The sequence below is a fragment of the Bufo bufo genome, chromosome 2, assembly GCF_905171765.1.
Source record: "Bufo bufo chromosome 2, aBufBuf1.1, whole genome shotgun sequence".
Lineage (NCBI taxonomy): Eukaryota > Metazoa > Chordata > Amphibia > Anura > Bufonidae > Bufo > Bufo bufo.
The window spans coordinates 548,718,200-548,734,088 of NC_053390.1; the positions used below are offsets into that span (position 1 = coordinate 548,718,200).

At 44.9% G+C, this 15,889-nt stretch overlaps 1 protein-coding gene across 2 annotated transcripts in view; it reads left to right on the top strand.

The window, feature by feature from the left end:
- The window catches only part of TMEM150C (transmembrane protein 150C), a 262,806-nt gene that overhangs the window by 143,138 nt on the left and 103,779 nt on the right, over positions 1 to 15,889 (top strand). For both annotated transcript variants that reach the window (XM_040418071.1, XM_040418073.1), the window contains one exon: positions 4,791 to 4,899. The gene's annotated coding sequence lies outside the window, so the exon portion shown is untranslated. The remainder of the gene's footprint in view (positions 1 to 4,790; positions 4,900 to 15,889) is intronic.

Sequence of the window (15,889 nt, forward strand, 5' to 3'; positions counted from 1 at the left end):
ACACAAAAAAGGACTCAATTTTTTTTAAATAAATACCAATAAAAAAAAAATGTATTAGCTCAAAATAAGTACAATGCAAATTTGCCCCTGAAGGTGTACATAGCCTTTAAGTGAATGGGAGCAGCCCTGAAATAACCAACTCCGGGCACTACACAGTTGATGGGGCTTTAAAGCTCCGGTTTCCGATCATTGGGAGTGCCAGTCAGACCTCCGCCAATCCAATATTAATGACCTATGTGAAGGATAGGTCATCAGTAGTTAAGTCCTGTTACTTCTGTAACTATCATCATTCTTTCACCTGCATCTCTAAAGCGGGCCTGTCACCATATTAAAAAAAGGGCCAAATAGCAAACTTCCCCTAGCATGGCATTGTTTATTGTATCTACCTCTATTTGCCGTTCTTGAGATATGTCTCCCTAAACTTATGGCATCATCTCTTCAAGGAAAGGTTTATTTTCCACTCTGATGCAGTTCAATCATCATGGACAGTTTCAGAGTGGCCTGCTGCAGAGTGATGTTGAAAGATATAAAGCGAATATACCACCCTGTATGATAACTTAATCTGGAGCATCTTCTCTTTCAGACCAGATTGAGTTTTTACTGCTGTTGCACACAGGAGCCTGAAGCCCAACCAGAAGTTAATTTACAACACGGTCTTTTAATGTTTGCTATATCTCATGAGATGACTGCAGCATGCCACTCCATGATGATTAGACAAAGTCAAAGTTTGGAAGCCTCTTCCTCTTGCAGAGAAGCAAAGTGGTTGACTCCTCACTTAAATTTGCATATCAGGTGCCGTGAGTAAAGGTGGAATATCTCAAGAAGCTACAGTACTTCACTAAATTTTCAGCAAATCGAGCTTTGGATTTGGTCAGGATTATTAGGTTCCTCAAGGCTGAGAAATATAGGCAAATCCTTTATCCATTGCACAATACCATCAGGGAAGCATCTGATTGGCTCAAAATTTATTGTGCAGCAGGACACCAACCCTAAACATACAGCCAATGTCATTAAGAACTACTTCAGTGTAAAGAAGAACAAGGAGTCCTGGAAGTGTTGATATGACCCCCACAGAGCACTGATCTTAACATCATTGATATCGTCTGGGATTACATGGGAAGACAAAAGGATTTGGGCAAGCCTACATCCACAGATGGCTTGTCATTGTTTGGCTAGAACATGACTTGTTATTAAATTTCACCTGATGACCAATCATTTTGGTTGAAATGGGCTGTTTTGATCAACTTTAGACTAATGTGTATAGTCACCATTAGAAATCCAACATCTAATAGGTCACAGCAGGAGTGTCTTGGTGAGTGTTCAGAAATGGCACTCCATAACAGGGTTCCTAATAAAATTTTATCCCAGGGTCTGCCTGTACTGCTGAAAAACCTGTGTAGATGCAATGACTGTCTTAAAAGTCAGTAATGTTGGTGGCTTTTACTTACAGCCTCAGTATAGACCTAGAATTACTACTAAATTTTGATTTTTTTTCTTTACCTGTACTCAATAAAGAAGTCTGTTTTCTCTGTGCTACAAAAAGGTTATATTGTGTTGAGATAATATAACAAATCTATCAGTCTTTGATCTCTCAATGCCGAGCTTCCATTTTGACCTTTAAATTACTCTTCTGAGCATACTCGTGATTAACCTTTGTCAAATATACCAGCCATGAGATTAGGCTTTTCAAATTTTTTTTTTGTTTTATCTTCCAAGCGAATAAAAAAAGGCAGAAATAAAGCTGTCTTGTGTGGATTTAACTGATTTTATTGTACAAATGATTCATGCTCAGGTGAACAGGAGAAATATGCCATAGTCTGTTGTAATCTGCAGGCAGAACCTGTTCCTTAGTCTTTTACCTATTCTACAATGATTTGTATTGTTTTTCTACTGTAGTTTCTCTTTATGGGATACATGGCCATAATGTATTATATATTAGTGGTATCAGTGAACCTTGAATATACTGTATTTTGTAAACCTAGGTGTATAGGTTACAGTTTTAGTTAAAGATCACCTCATTCCCTATTTAAATAGTTTTCTTTAAGTGAATATAAAGCTTTTAAACACAAAAACTGCACTCCTAAAAATGCAACAATGTAAGCTCTGTAAGCTTTGAGCTCTAAATGAAGCAGCTATCTTCCCCTCTCTCTCCCAGCTGGAAGTCTCAGCATGGTCTCAAGTACCATTCAGCTTCAGAGAAAACGGCCTCAGAGATGGTGACTGTCCCTTATAGTCAGTATTGTCATTTTTTTTTTTTAGAAAAGGTACCATTCTTCTGTTTTCTGTGCTTGGATTATGCCACAGGTATTATAATTGGGGATGAGCGAACTTCATATTTTGAAGTTCGTGTTTGGGTTGTGGTATATGCTTAATTGCGTTATTGATTCCGTTACCACGGACCATGACGCAATGCATAACGAAATTCCTTTAGAGGCATTCCGTTATTCATTCCATCATAATAGAAGTCTATGGCCTGTATAAAGGATCCGTTATAATGTATGCTGGAAAGATCGCCTATCTCTTTTCTATGCTGGCTTCACATTTTTTCTTTGCAAACGTTGTTATATCATTTGTATTTGCATGGGTTCCAGCTCTTTAACTGGAGTACTGTGGGTACTGTGTCTGGCGCTGTTATCATTAGCACTATTATGGGGGGCATGCAGTGGCATTGTAGCAGGTTAATGAGGATGGCACTGTAATGGAACAGTGGCGGAGTTATAAGTGGTTTCATCGTTTTTACTCTTGCATTGTAATGGGACGCTGGAGTGGACACTACAGTAAGTACTGTGACTGGCTGTTTTATAAGAGTACTGTAACAAGCAGTACCACTGGTTCTATAATATGGTTAATATGGATGGCTTTTTAAATGGGCAATTGAGTGGACTTGGTAATGGGGATACTGTGGCTGGGGTCACTGTAACAGAGATAGTTCTTGTTCTTGTCTCAATTTAAGCAGAGGGAGAGAGAGGTATACTTCTTTATTTTGTGGCAGAGAGTCAGTTTAAAAAGCATTTCCACATTTTCAGTCATTGAAGAACTGCTTTATTATGTTTTATAGCTTTTCATATAGCCCATTCTACCAATTTTATGCATATGCATCAAGCCCCTGAGGAGCTGGAGGGATGGAAGTGGTAGTGGCCCTGATGAGATGTTGTGTCACTGTATACTCCCTCACGCCGACGCTCCCTGGGGATCAGTGCAGTGGAAAGGTGGTTTGAAGAATCAGGCCAGAAATAAACCCCATTGGGGACAGCTTGGTGCTAATGTCTGCAAAGCGCTGTGGAATATAGTAGCGCTATATAAGTACATAAAATAAAAAAATAAAAAATAAAGTCTCTCTTTACTGATGAGATATGGTGGTTGGATAAGTGGCAGTTAATGGTACCTCAGATATGCTATCTCGCTGATAACTCTCTCTTGCACTTCTGGCTAACAGCTGTAAACTGGCACTTGTGGATTTAGATGCACACTGTACAATGCAGGCTTGGAGTCTACCTGGAAAGTATCTAGGTGATGGGTGTCTGAACTCTATTCCCTCACCTGCAGCAGGGTGTGTAAAGCTGTGGCTTGTTGCTGACTCTACTGACTATTAACACTGTAGCTTTTGGGAGTAGTGGAGTAGTGGTCTCACAGGAGAATTGGATCTCTCCTCCACACAGTCTACACTAGAACTACCCCTCCTTTAAGAAAGCAGGACCAGCCCACTCCTACCAAGGTGGAGGAACAGAGTAGTTAACCCTGTCCCTACCAACATTACCTCTTCATGCTGGTATACTTACATAACATAACAATATATACCATAACATTTTCAGATAACCCCAGGTCTAGGATACTGCACATACCGTTCCTATGCAGAGCTAACCTTGCCTGCCTTGTAGTAGATACATGAATAATTTCTAGTAATTTGTCAGTGCAATTAGGTCACGATTTCATCATGAATATGATGCAATAAGACTTTTTTGAATTCTAAACAGTTTATCAGAGTTACTACAAAGAAAGGCACTTGCTGTACAAGACAGTCCATTGATTTCAATGCATTTTACAGATGCTTAGCAGGATAAGCAGGATAACTTGAGGCTTTTGGGCACCAAATCTAAATCTATAAGGGTACAGTCCTATACAGTGGCCAGGCTAAGGCTTTGCAAGTCTGCACAGTTTTCAAACTGACTGGTGCAAATTCTGGCTATGCACCCCATATAGTGACACCCTGTGTGAAGATAGTAAATGACCCCTCCTAAAATGTTGGTTATTAGTCCTGTCATATATTCTGACTGTTTGCCACATGTGAATTATTGTATTCTCAGCCAAAATGGGATTGGATCAGAATTCAAAGTTTTCATTTATCCACATCATCACTTTTGCATCCAGTCAAGGTTTTGACTTGAAAAAACAGAAATGTGGGCCACACAAGCCTGGCTACGGCGTCATGTGAAGCTTTGTTTTTGCAGAATCTTGCTGCAGATTTGTGCTATTTTATAGTGAAAAACGAATGTTGCTATTGCTTTTAAGTCATGATCTGTCAGTGAGTAGATTATAAAGTAGGCGTTTTACTATCCATCCTAATGGCACCTTCACAGCAAAATAAATTAATGACAACACTGCAGTTAACATTTCGAGGAATATAAAATGGATGTCCAATTACCAGCTGAAGATTTGCGATATTAGTGCATAAAGATTCAACTGGGGATAACAAGGTAGAATATTTCTCAGAGGGATCGGCATCAGTATTAATCATAAATGACTAACAAAAGAACATACTGCCTTATTAATGTATTCTTATTTCTTTTAAGGTGATTGCCTCTGTGATTATTAGGACATTTTATCCGTCTACTGCCAATTCCAGAACAAAGTGTTCTCCATTGTCCATTGTAAGCCTATAGGTCAGCTATTCACCAAAAGGTATGTTGGCAGTATACATGCTTATTGTTATGTTCTTCATGAACACGTGAAAAAAAGTAATGTCGATATGTCTTTTGCAAAATAAAAATAAACTACATAAAGGGGTATTCTCAACTTGTACAGCTCTACTATATGCCATCGATGTCAGATAGGTGTGGGCCCTCGGAGGGCATGGAGAGCAGACACGCATGTGCAATCACCCTCTGTTCTCTGGTATGGGAGTTCTGAAAATAACCAAGTGCTGGCTCAGCTATGTTTTTCGGGCAGTCCCATAGAGGTGTATAGAGAGGTGGCCACACTTGCGCGGCTTGCTCTCCATTTACCGCTATGGGACTTCTGAAAACAGCCAAAAGCGATCACCCGGCTGTTTTTGGAACTTGCATATCAATGAATGGAGAGTAAGCCACGCATGCACTGTGTGCTCTCCTTCAGTTTGGGGGCCCCATTCTGGAGATAGGAGCTATCTTATATTGATGGCATATCCCAGCGATATCCCATCCATGCCCCAGGTGGAAATACCCCTTAAAATATTTTAGATAACTGCATTCCTAAAGATGGTATCTTCCTGCGATTTATTTTAAGCAGCACTTGTTGCTTAACTATTTTTAAGCTCTGCTCTCTTTGGTCAGTGCTTTGAGATGTGACTATAGCTTCACTACCTTACCTTCAGGAAGTGTTAGGTAGTCTAAGACACCTCCTGCCTTATCATTGATTCAGGCTGCTGGTCTGTCCCTCCTTCTGCCTCTTCAGAATAGCTGTTGTGTATAACATACAAGTTTATTACAGGCTTGCGAGGTTGTTTGCATGGAACACAGATTTTTATTATAGCGACTACAGTGGACCACTAAATCAACAGTGAGAAAAAGCAGATGTCAGGTAATTGTTACACATATACTGTGGAAAATGGACCTTAGTAAAAGGGAGGATGTATTCCTGGAGATTCTGTCACAGCCACTATCTCTGGCTGTGACCTTCCGTTCTTGCTCGTTTGGCGCTCCTCGCTGAAGTTCTGTTCCTTTGTGTTATTTGTGGTTCTGTATGGGTTAACTCCCCTGTGTGCCTATTAGGAGTTAATCCTCTGTCTGCTCCATGGGTGTGGTCTCTCTGCTGCACCCATGGAACCTGTATATAAGGCTGAGGTTTCCTCAGTTCTGTGTCAGCTCTCCTGGTGTGTGTTGTCTTGTCCTGCTCTGCTCCTGGTTTGTACTCTTTCTCCCATGCTGCTGACCCATGGGATCCGTGTCTGTCTGTCTGTGGGTTTCCCTACTTGTTCATTAACGTCGTCTGTCTGTTTTCTGTTCTGCCTGTTATGTTTTAGTTACTTTGTGTTTATTCTGATTGCTGCAAAGGCTTGCTGAACACAGACGAGTGGCATGACAAGGCCATGCAGTTTACTACTGGTGGAGCAAGTCCTTCTCTGCTCATTGCCACTCCTGCTCCCTTGCGTGAACTCCTGCTTGTATTATTAGTTCTCCTGTTTTGTATTCATATGTCTGTGTTCAGCAAGCCTTTGCAGCAGAGTGGCATGACAAGGCCATGCAGTTTACTACTGGTGGAGCAAGTCCTTCTCTGCTCATTGCCACTCCTGCTCCCTTGCATGAACTCCTGCTTGTGTTATTATTTGCCCTGTTTTGTATTTACCTGTCTGTTATGTTTGCCTATGTGCCGTCGGTACCTTCTGGTACCTGTTGTCCATTTGCTCCTGCTGTCACTGTCTAGGTCACGCTCCAGAGTGGACCCTGGCAACTTCCTGTGGCTAAGTCTAACCCTACCATCTAGGGCTCTAGTGAAAACCAGGAGTTGCTTAGTTACGCCCCTCTGGAGTATTACTAGACAGTGGCGCAGTGGGGGTTTTCTCCCACTGTGCTGACGGTACATAGAGCTCATGTTTTATCTGTGCTGCTTTCTATGTTTCTGTTTGTGCAATAAACTCTTATGTGTCTGTACCTGATTTCCGTTTGTTTATTGCATGACGACGCGGTGGTCTCTCCTGGGACCTCCAACTCGTGACAGATTCCTTTTAAAGCCAAAACCAACCTCGCCACTGGGTGCAAGGGAGAGGAGTTTGATGGTCCTGGCTTGTTATGGGAGTCCTTTGCAGAGCCTGACCTCGGGAGCCTTGCACAGTCTAGACTTCAGGACATTTTCTACGAGAGGGAGGCTAGGCAGGATTGGGATGACCCCATGAGGTAAAGAAAGACCTGGCTAACCTAGCAACCCTGGAGTGGAAACTGGAGCAGGACTACCGAGATCTCTGCCACTCCATTGGGAAGGCTCAGCAGGACAGCAAGATGACAAATCCGGATCCAGACCCATTCAGCTGGGCATATATTGTGGAGTGTTACTGGGAAGAACCCCAGGTGGCTGGTGGAGATGGGACCGAGGTATCTCCACCAGTCCTGCAGGGAATTGGGAGCCCAGTGTCCATTCCCCAACAGCCGTGGGATTTACAGGGAATTGGGAGCCCAGTCTCCATTCCTCAGTGGCAGAGTGTCGTTCAGGGAATAGAGAGCCCAGTCTCCTTTCCCCAGCAACAGGACATTGTATTGGGAGCGGAGACAGTCGGTCTCCCTCCCCAGAGGCTGGAAGTATGTATGGGAGAGGAGCTTGTTACCCCCTCTCCCTATTGGCAGTGTGAATTGCAGGGAATTGGGAGCCCAGTCTCCATTCCTCAGCGGCAGAGTGTCCTACAGGGAATAGAGAGCCCAGTCTCCTGTCCCCAGGAACAGGACACTGTATTGGGAGCGGAGACAGTCGATCTCCCTCCCAGAGGCTGGAAGTATGTATGGGAGAGGAGCTTGTTACCCCCTCTCCCTATTGGCAGTGTGTTACCCCCTCTCATCAGCCTATGCTAAACTTAAACCCCATGGCGATTCGACTGTGTTTGTGGCATCTGAGCGCTGTTCGGATATATTGAGCGCTCAGATCCAAGCCATCTGGGGATAAGTTGAATGTGGGGGTTCTGTTCAGTTTGATTGGATTACTTCCCAATTGTCTCCAGGACAGAAGACATTGTGTAACACTGTGTATTCTCCTGCCTGTGATAATTACATTAACCCATTGTGTAAGGTAATTGTATCACAGGCAGAGGGGAGGATTTTGTGTGGGAGTATCTGAGTGTATTGTACGGGGTTACTGGTTGTCTTACAAAACCCTGTGAGTGGTACTAATGTGTAACAATGTTATATAAGAACAATAAACACACAGCTCTGGCTGTCCACTGCTTTACCCTCAACACAGAGCCTCGTCTCGTTCTTGGGGGGATTCACTGTATGCTGTTAGAGACTGATTGCTAGGAGTGTAAGCCGCTTGGGTGAGTTTCCTATTCATCTGCTAGCAGCTATTCGTGAGGTTCCGTTCGGGAGTTTGGAGCATTCCCTTGTATCCTGTTACAGCCCTTGATTAATTGTTTTTTTATTAAGGCTAATCAATTTTCTGATAAAGTTATACAAATAAAAGAGTACTAGGAAACAATCTATCAGGAGTCTGTCCAACAGGGTATGTACATAGAAGATAATATAGAATTGTAAATGTGTCACCACAAGGGGGGAAACATGACCTCCAATCTGTGTTTGAAATAGGGGTAAAAATTCCCTGAATGTAGGAGGTGGGCAAACAAGGAAAGAATGAATGAAGAGTAGCTAATAACTTGAGAACAAGGTACGGTAAAATCTACATTCAAATGTACAGTAGTGTTAAAAAGATAGCAGTGAGCTTAACAAAGCAACTAAAAGCGCAAAATCATTAGAATTTTTATTTCCATAAATGCAAATGCACTGGAATTATATTCAATTCTTGATCAAAACAATAATAAAATGTATCCAGTTAGTGTTAATCCTTTACAGAAAGTAAACAAAAAGGAATAATAAACTGTTGAAAAAAATAACAGCTCCAGCATTTTTCTGTAAAAATTTAAGGGGCATTTATTAACATGTATATGCTACAATATAGGAGTGTATCAGTTGCAGATTTTGTCTGAAGTGAGAAAAGAGGTGCAGCTTGGATGGGGAAGTGGGCGGGCTGGTAGGCCCAGCTTTTTTATCATTCTCCATGCCAGTTATGGCTTAACTCTCCGCCAGCAAAGTAGCTGATGTAGATGTAAGTCTGGCACACGGCCTGCCAGAGGAAGCACCAAACTTATGTAGAGGCCTGTGCCTCTACGTAACTTTGGCGCTTCCTTAAGCAGCGCAGAGTGACTTAAGACTAGAGAGGAAAATGTTGGTCTTAATAAAGGTCCCCTTTCATGTATAAACTAAAAAAAATATTTGAGGTTTCACTTTACCTTGAATTACTGAACTAATATTAAGTGGCATAACCACTGTTTCTGAGAACTGCTTGGCATCTGTGTTGCATGGAGTCAACCAATTCTGGCATTGCAGTCCAGGAAAATTGACCTACATTCAACAGTTCTTCGACATTTTGGGGTTTTGCCACACAAGACTCATTTTTATGTCATCCCACAAGTTCTCTATGGGATTGAGGTCAGGAGATTGGGCTGATCACTCCATTACCTCCATCCTGCTTGTCTGTAACCAAGATGTTGTTCACTTACTGGTGTGTTTTGGGTCATTGTCTTGTTGGAGCACCCATTTCAAGTGCATTTCTTCTTTGGCATAGGGCAGCATGATCTTCTCAAGTATTTTTATATATTCAAACTGATCTATGATCCCTCGTATGCAATAAATAGGCCCAACACTATGGCATGAGAAATATCCCCATATCATGCTTTTTTGCACCGCCATGCTTTATTGTCTTCACAGTGTACTGTGGCTTGAATTCAGTGCTCGGGGGTCATCAGACATACTGTCTGAATCCACTAGACCCAAAAAGAACAACTTAAATTTCAGCAGCCCACAAAATGTTGCACCATTTCTCTTTTTGCCAGACATTGTGTTACATGGCAAATTCCAACCTATTCAGGATGTTGTTGTTTTTTCAGCAAGACTTTGTGGGGAGCTCTTGCTGGTAATTTGGTGTCATGATAAGGCAACTACCATCACATTAAAATAGGGATAGTGCAACCCTAAATCTTCCTAGACCCACTATCTCTACCTACTTGCACGGTCACCCTAGGCAGTGATCCCACAACTGGGTGGCAGACCCTACGCTGAAATACAGGGAACCACAAACATGGTAAAGGGCCAAAAGCCAGTCGGACAATGAAGTACAAAAAAACTGGCAAAGAAGATCAACACTGCAGAAAGTTAAAAACCAGGAGATCAACTCAATACCTGGAGTCCTGAGGTGAGCATTGGCTGAGCCTTTGCCATTTTTGCTATTCTTCGATCCATTCGAACAGTAGTTCCCCGCTTTCTTCTGCATATTTCAGCTTTTGGTTGACGCTTCAAGGCATTTAAGATCATTTTATAAGCTGCTCCACTTCTCTATATGTTTTTCCCTCTCCAATCAACTTTTTAATTAAAGTATGTTCTTCATCAGGACAGTGTCTGGAATTACTTATTTTCCCCAGTATTTCAGAAGAACATGCACTATTTGTCACGGCTGAGGATGGGGGAAATCCTCAGCCGTGTGAAGCCCGGTGATGTTACGGCTGCTTGGCCATGAGGACAGGATTAGGGAGCAGGTCACCTCCTGAGGCATCCCTAACCTGACCCTAGCTCCTAGCTGCATGGGCCAACCTTGATGGTAGGAGGGCCCATGCTCCGGAACCTAAAAGTCCCTGCTAGCCCTCAAGATGACCCTCACCTAGGAGCTAAGTAAGACAAGCCCACTCCTCCTAGACACGGAGGAGCAGGAGTCTCAACGGCCAAGCTGCAGGAAAAGGGGAGACATAAACAGCTCTATGGATATGGCAGGTGAACAAGGAGTTCCACCTACCTGCCACAGCCTTGCTGACTGGATCCCTGTGTTAGCAGGGTGCAGATCACAAGCGCATCCCTACACAGGGACCCAGATCCATAGCTGCACAAAATCACATATAAAACATCACACGGACATCACACATAACTGGAAATAACTTAAGCACAATATGGTTATGACATTAAGGTTTATGACCACAGGGGTGGCTCTTACTGGCAGGTAATAAATACATGAGGCTGCTCTCAGCTAAGCATGGCTGAAGCAACCTGAAGGCCAGCAAAAGCAGTGAGGCTTTATAGGCCAAGAAGCCACACCCCACAGTCGGACACACCCAGTGATCACACACACTAGGAAGGGGATTAACCCTTCCAACACCAGGGAAGGGAAAACACCACTTAAAGGGAACGTGCACACAATAACATAAAACACAGTGCACACATCCACACATCACACACAAAACCGCATGCGCAGCGTAGCGAGCTGCATGGCACAGCTCAGCCTGCTACGCTGCCACATACATACTGTTGCCAGCGGCAACCACAGGTGAGGCCAATACCACAGCCCTCACCTGTGATTGAACACCAATGAAAACCGCTGACAACCGCATGCGGTTCAGGAGTCACGGTCATAGCCATGGCCGTGACACTCCCACCCCTCAAAGCCCCCCCACCAAAAAAAGACACGTGAGGGACTCAGACAAGGGGATAGGAGAAGGGGACGTCCACTCTCAGTGCCGGTTCTAAAAAGGGGTCGCTGTCAGCTGCATCCTCTCCCGGCTCACACTAGCCAGTCCGACGAGGACTGCAGCCCGCACCAGCAACAAAGAGAAAAGAACCACTGAGAGATGGACGAGGGGACTCTCCACTCACGTCCCCACTCCAGTCGCTGCCAGCAGACACTCCTAACCAGCAAGCAGCCGGACCACCTACGGAGTGCTGCCAGCAAACGACCAGAGATGGGAACATGGAGAGGGACGAGGGATCCCCAACACGGACACGGAAGGAAAGGTGGCGGGGAATACGCCACCAACCGTGCCGTTAACGGAGAACCCCCAGGAACGCTCTCCCTCCGGAGAACGCGCATGCAGGCCACATGGATATGGCACTGCATGCTGCACCCTCTTTCGAAGGTATGCATACCGCATACCAAACAAACACCACGTGTAACTAAAATCAGGGGGAACGCCAAACGAGGCAACGATGATGGCGGGGAAAGCCACTCACCGCGCCGTCAGAGGCGAAACCCCCAGAACGCTCTCCCTCCGAAGAGCGCGCATGTACCCCTTCCGCAGACGGCGGTACATGCTTCACCCTCTTTCGAGGGATGCATACTCCCACCCCTCAAAGCCCCTCCCAACAACAAAAGGGGAAAGTTGGTGAGGCATAAAAAACAGTGGGAGGGGGGGAGGGGAAAGACAAACAAAAGGGGACACCAACACGGACAACGGTGAGCGAGGAATGGCGGGGAATGCCACTCACCGCGCCGTAGATGGTGAGCCCCATAACGCTCTCCCTCCGGAGAACGCGCATGCACCCCATCCGCAGATAGCGGTGCATGCTTTACCCTCTTTCGGGGGAGCGCCACGTAAGAAGCGACTGTGGTCATACTGTCACGGCTGAGGATGGGGGAAATCCTCAGCCGTGTGAAGCCCGGTGATGTTACGGCTGCTTGGCCATGAGGACAGGATTAGGGAGCAGGTCACCTCCTGAGGCATCCCTAACCTGACCCTAGCTCCTAGCTGCATGGGCCAACCTTGATGGTAGGAGGGCCCATGCTCCGGAACCTAAAAGTCCCTGCTAGCCCTCAAGATGACCCTCACCTAGGAGCTAAGTAAGACAAGCCCACTCCTCCTAGACACGGAGGAGCAGGAGTCTCAACGGCCAAGCTGCAGGAAAAGGGGAGACATAAACAGCTCTATGGATATGGCAGGTGAACAAGGAGTTCCACCTACCTGCCACAGCCTTGCTGACTGGATCCCTGTGTTAGCAGGGTGCAGATCACAAGCGCATCCCTACACAGGGACCCAGATCCATAGCTGCACAAAATCACATATAAAACATCACACGGACATCACACATAACTGGAAATAACTTAAGCACAATATGGTTATGACATTAAGGTTTATGACCACAGGGGTGGCTCTTACTGGCAGGTAATAAATACATGAGGCTGCTCTCAGCTAAGCATGGCTGAAGCAACCTGAAGGCCAGCAAAAGCAGTGAGGCTTTATAGGCCAAGAAGCCACACCCCACAGTCGGACACACCCAGTGATCACACACACTAGGAAGGGGATTAACCCTTCCAACACCAGGGAAGGGAAAACACCACTTAAAGGGAACGTGCACACAATAACATAAAACACAGTGCACACATCCACACATCACACACAAAACCGCATGCGCAGCGTAGCGAGCTGCATGGCACAGCTCAGCCTGCTACGCTGCCACATACATACTGTTGCCAGCGGCAACCACAGGTGAGGCCAATACCACAGCCCTCACCTGTGATTGAACACCAATGAAAACCGCTGACAACCGCATGCGGTTCAGGAGTCACGGTCATAGCCATGGCCGTGACACTATTACCAACATGTGTGATATTTGCCACCCTTCTTCCTTAAATAAGGGCAATACCTCAGAATGAATGACTTCACCAATTTATCCCCTCACTGCTATTATTTTTAACAAGCCTCTTTCAATTAATGATTCAATTACTCAGAATGAGCGGCATGCATGTCCTAATTTTTAGATCTTTTTTTTCTATTACTCTACTGCACTTACAACTAAATAATTTTCGATCTAGAAATATTATTTCTACAAAAATGCGATTTATCAGATTAATGATGTTAGACTGCTAATTTTTTTTTAAACAATTCTGTATACAATTGCGATGCAGAATATGCAAAATCAGAAGATAGGAATAAGGGGTTGGGTCAGCACAACCTGCCTGCAGGTGCACATCACTATGGCGAAATACATATACAAACGGAAAATGCAAATGTGATCGCACACTACATCCAGCACTCTGCCCTCCATGCTGGATGAGACATTGGTTTATATTTTGGCCAAAGCATAGTAAGCCACTCACCGCGTCAAGGCTGTCTCATGAGTGGTCCCTAACTCTTGTTCCTACCTGTTCATGGGCCATGACAGCCACATAAAATCCAGGGAATGCAGGTCAGCATGCAAGCCAAGCACACTTTGCTTGTAACCCCGTCCGGTGCCATTACAGCTTTCATCGGATCCAGGGATGCAAGTACCAACATGCATGCTGAACCTACCATATACTTCTCCTGGAGCCAGATGGCTAATGGTAGGTTCCATACAAGCAGACTCAGTTTTATACTGACTTTAAAACCAGCCTCAAGGACAGATTAACTGGTCAGGTGTGCAATGACTCCAAGGAGATCGCCACGCCTCCAATATATACTATAAAGAAAAGAATAAGGGGTTGGGTCAGCACAACCTGCCTGCAGGTGCACATCACTATGGCGAAATACATATACAAACGGAAAATGCAAATGTGATCGCACACTACATCCAGCACTCTGCCCTCCATGCTGGATGAGACATTGGTTTATATTTTGGCCAAAGCATAGTAAGCCACTCACCGCGTCAAGGCTGTCTCATGAGTGGTCCCTAACTCTTGTTCCTACCTGTTCATGGGCCATGACAGCCACATAAAATCCAGGGAATGCAGGTCAGCATGCAAGCCAAGCACACTTTGCTTGTAACCCCGTCCGGTGCCATTACAGCTTTCATCGGATCCAGGGATGCAAGTACCAACATGCATGCTGAACCCACCATATACTTCTCCTGGAGCCAGATGGCTAATGGTAGGTTCCATACAAGCAGACTCAGTTTTATACTGACTTTAAAACCAGCCTCAAGGACAGATTAACTGGTCAGGTGTGCAATGACTCCAAGGAGATCGCCACGCCTCCAATATATACTATAAAGAAAAGAATAAGGGGTTGGGTCAGCACAACCTGCCTGCAGGTGCACATCACTATGGCGAAATACATATACAAACGGAAAATGCAAATGTGATCGCACACTACATCCAGCACTCTGCCCTCCATGCTGGATGAGACATTGGTTTATATTTTGGCCAAAGCATAGTAAGCCACTCACCGCGTCAAGGCTGTCTCATGAGTGGTCCCTAACTCTTGTTCCTACCTGTTCATGGGCCATGACAGCCACATAAAATCCAGGGAATGCAGGTCAGCATGCAAGCCAAGCACACTTTGCTTGTAACCCCGTCCGGTGCCATTACAGCTTTCATCGGATCCAGGGATGCAAGTACCAACATGCATGCTGAACCTACCATATACTTCTCCTGGAGCCAGATGGCTAATGGTAGGTTCCATACAAGCAGACTCAGTTTTATACTGACTTTAAAACCAGCCTCAAGGACAGATTAACTGGTCAGGTGTGCAATGACTCCAAGGAGATCGCCACGCCTCCAATATATACCTGCATTCCCTGGATTTTATGTGGCTGTCATGGCCCATGAACAGGTAGGAACAAGAGTTAGGGACCACTCATGAGACAGCCTTGACGCGGTGAGTGGCTTACTATGCTTTGGCCAAAATATAAACCAATGTCTCATCCAGCATGGAGGGCAGAGTGCTGGATGTAGTGTGCGATCACATTTGCATTTTCCGTTTGTATATGTATTTCGCCATAGTGATGTGCACCTGCAGGCAGGTTGTGCTGACCCAACCCCTTATTCTTTTCTTTATAGTATATATTGGAGGCGTGGCGATCTCCTTGGAGTCATTGCACACCTGACCAGTTAATCTGTCCTTGAGGCTGGTTTTAAAGTCAGTATAAAACTGAGTCTGCTTGTATGGAACCTACCATTAGCCATCTGGCTCCAGGAGAAGTATATGGTAGGTTCAGCATGCATGTTGGTACTTGCATCCCTGGATCCGATGAAAGCTGTAATGGCACCGGACGGGGTTACAAGCAAAGTGTGCTTGGCTTGCATGCTGACCTGCATTCCCTGGATTTTATGTGGCTGTCATGGCCCATGAACAGGTAGGAACAAGAGTTAGGGACCACTCATGAGACAGCCTTGACGCGGTGAGTGGCTTACTATGCTTTGGCCAAAATATAAACCAATGTCTCATCCAGCATGGAGGGCAGAGTGCTGGATGTAGTGTGCG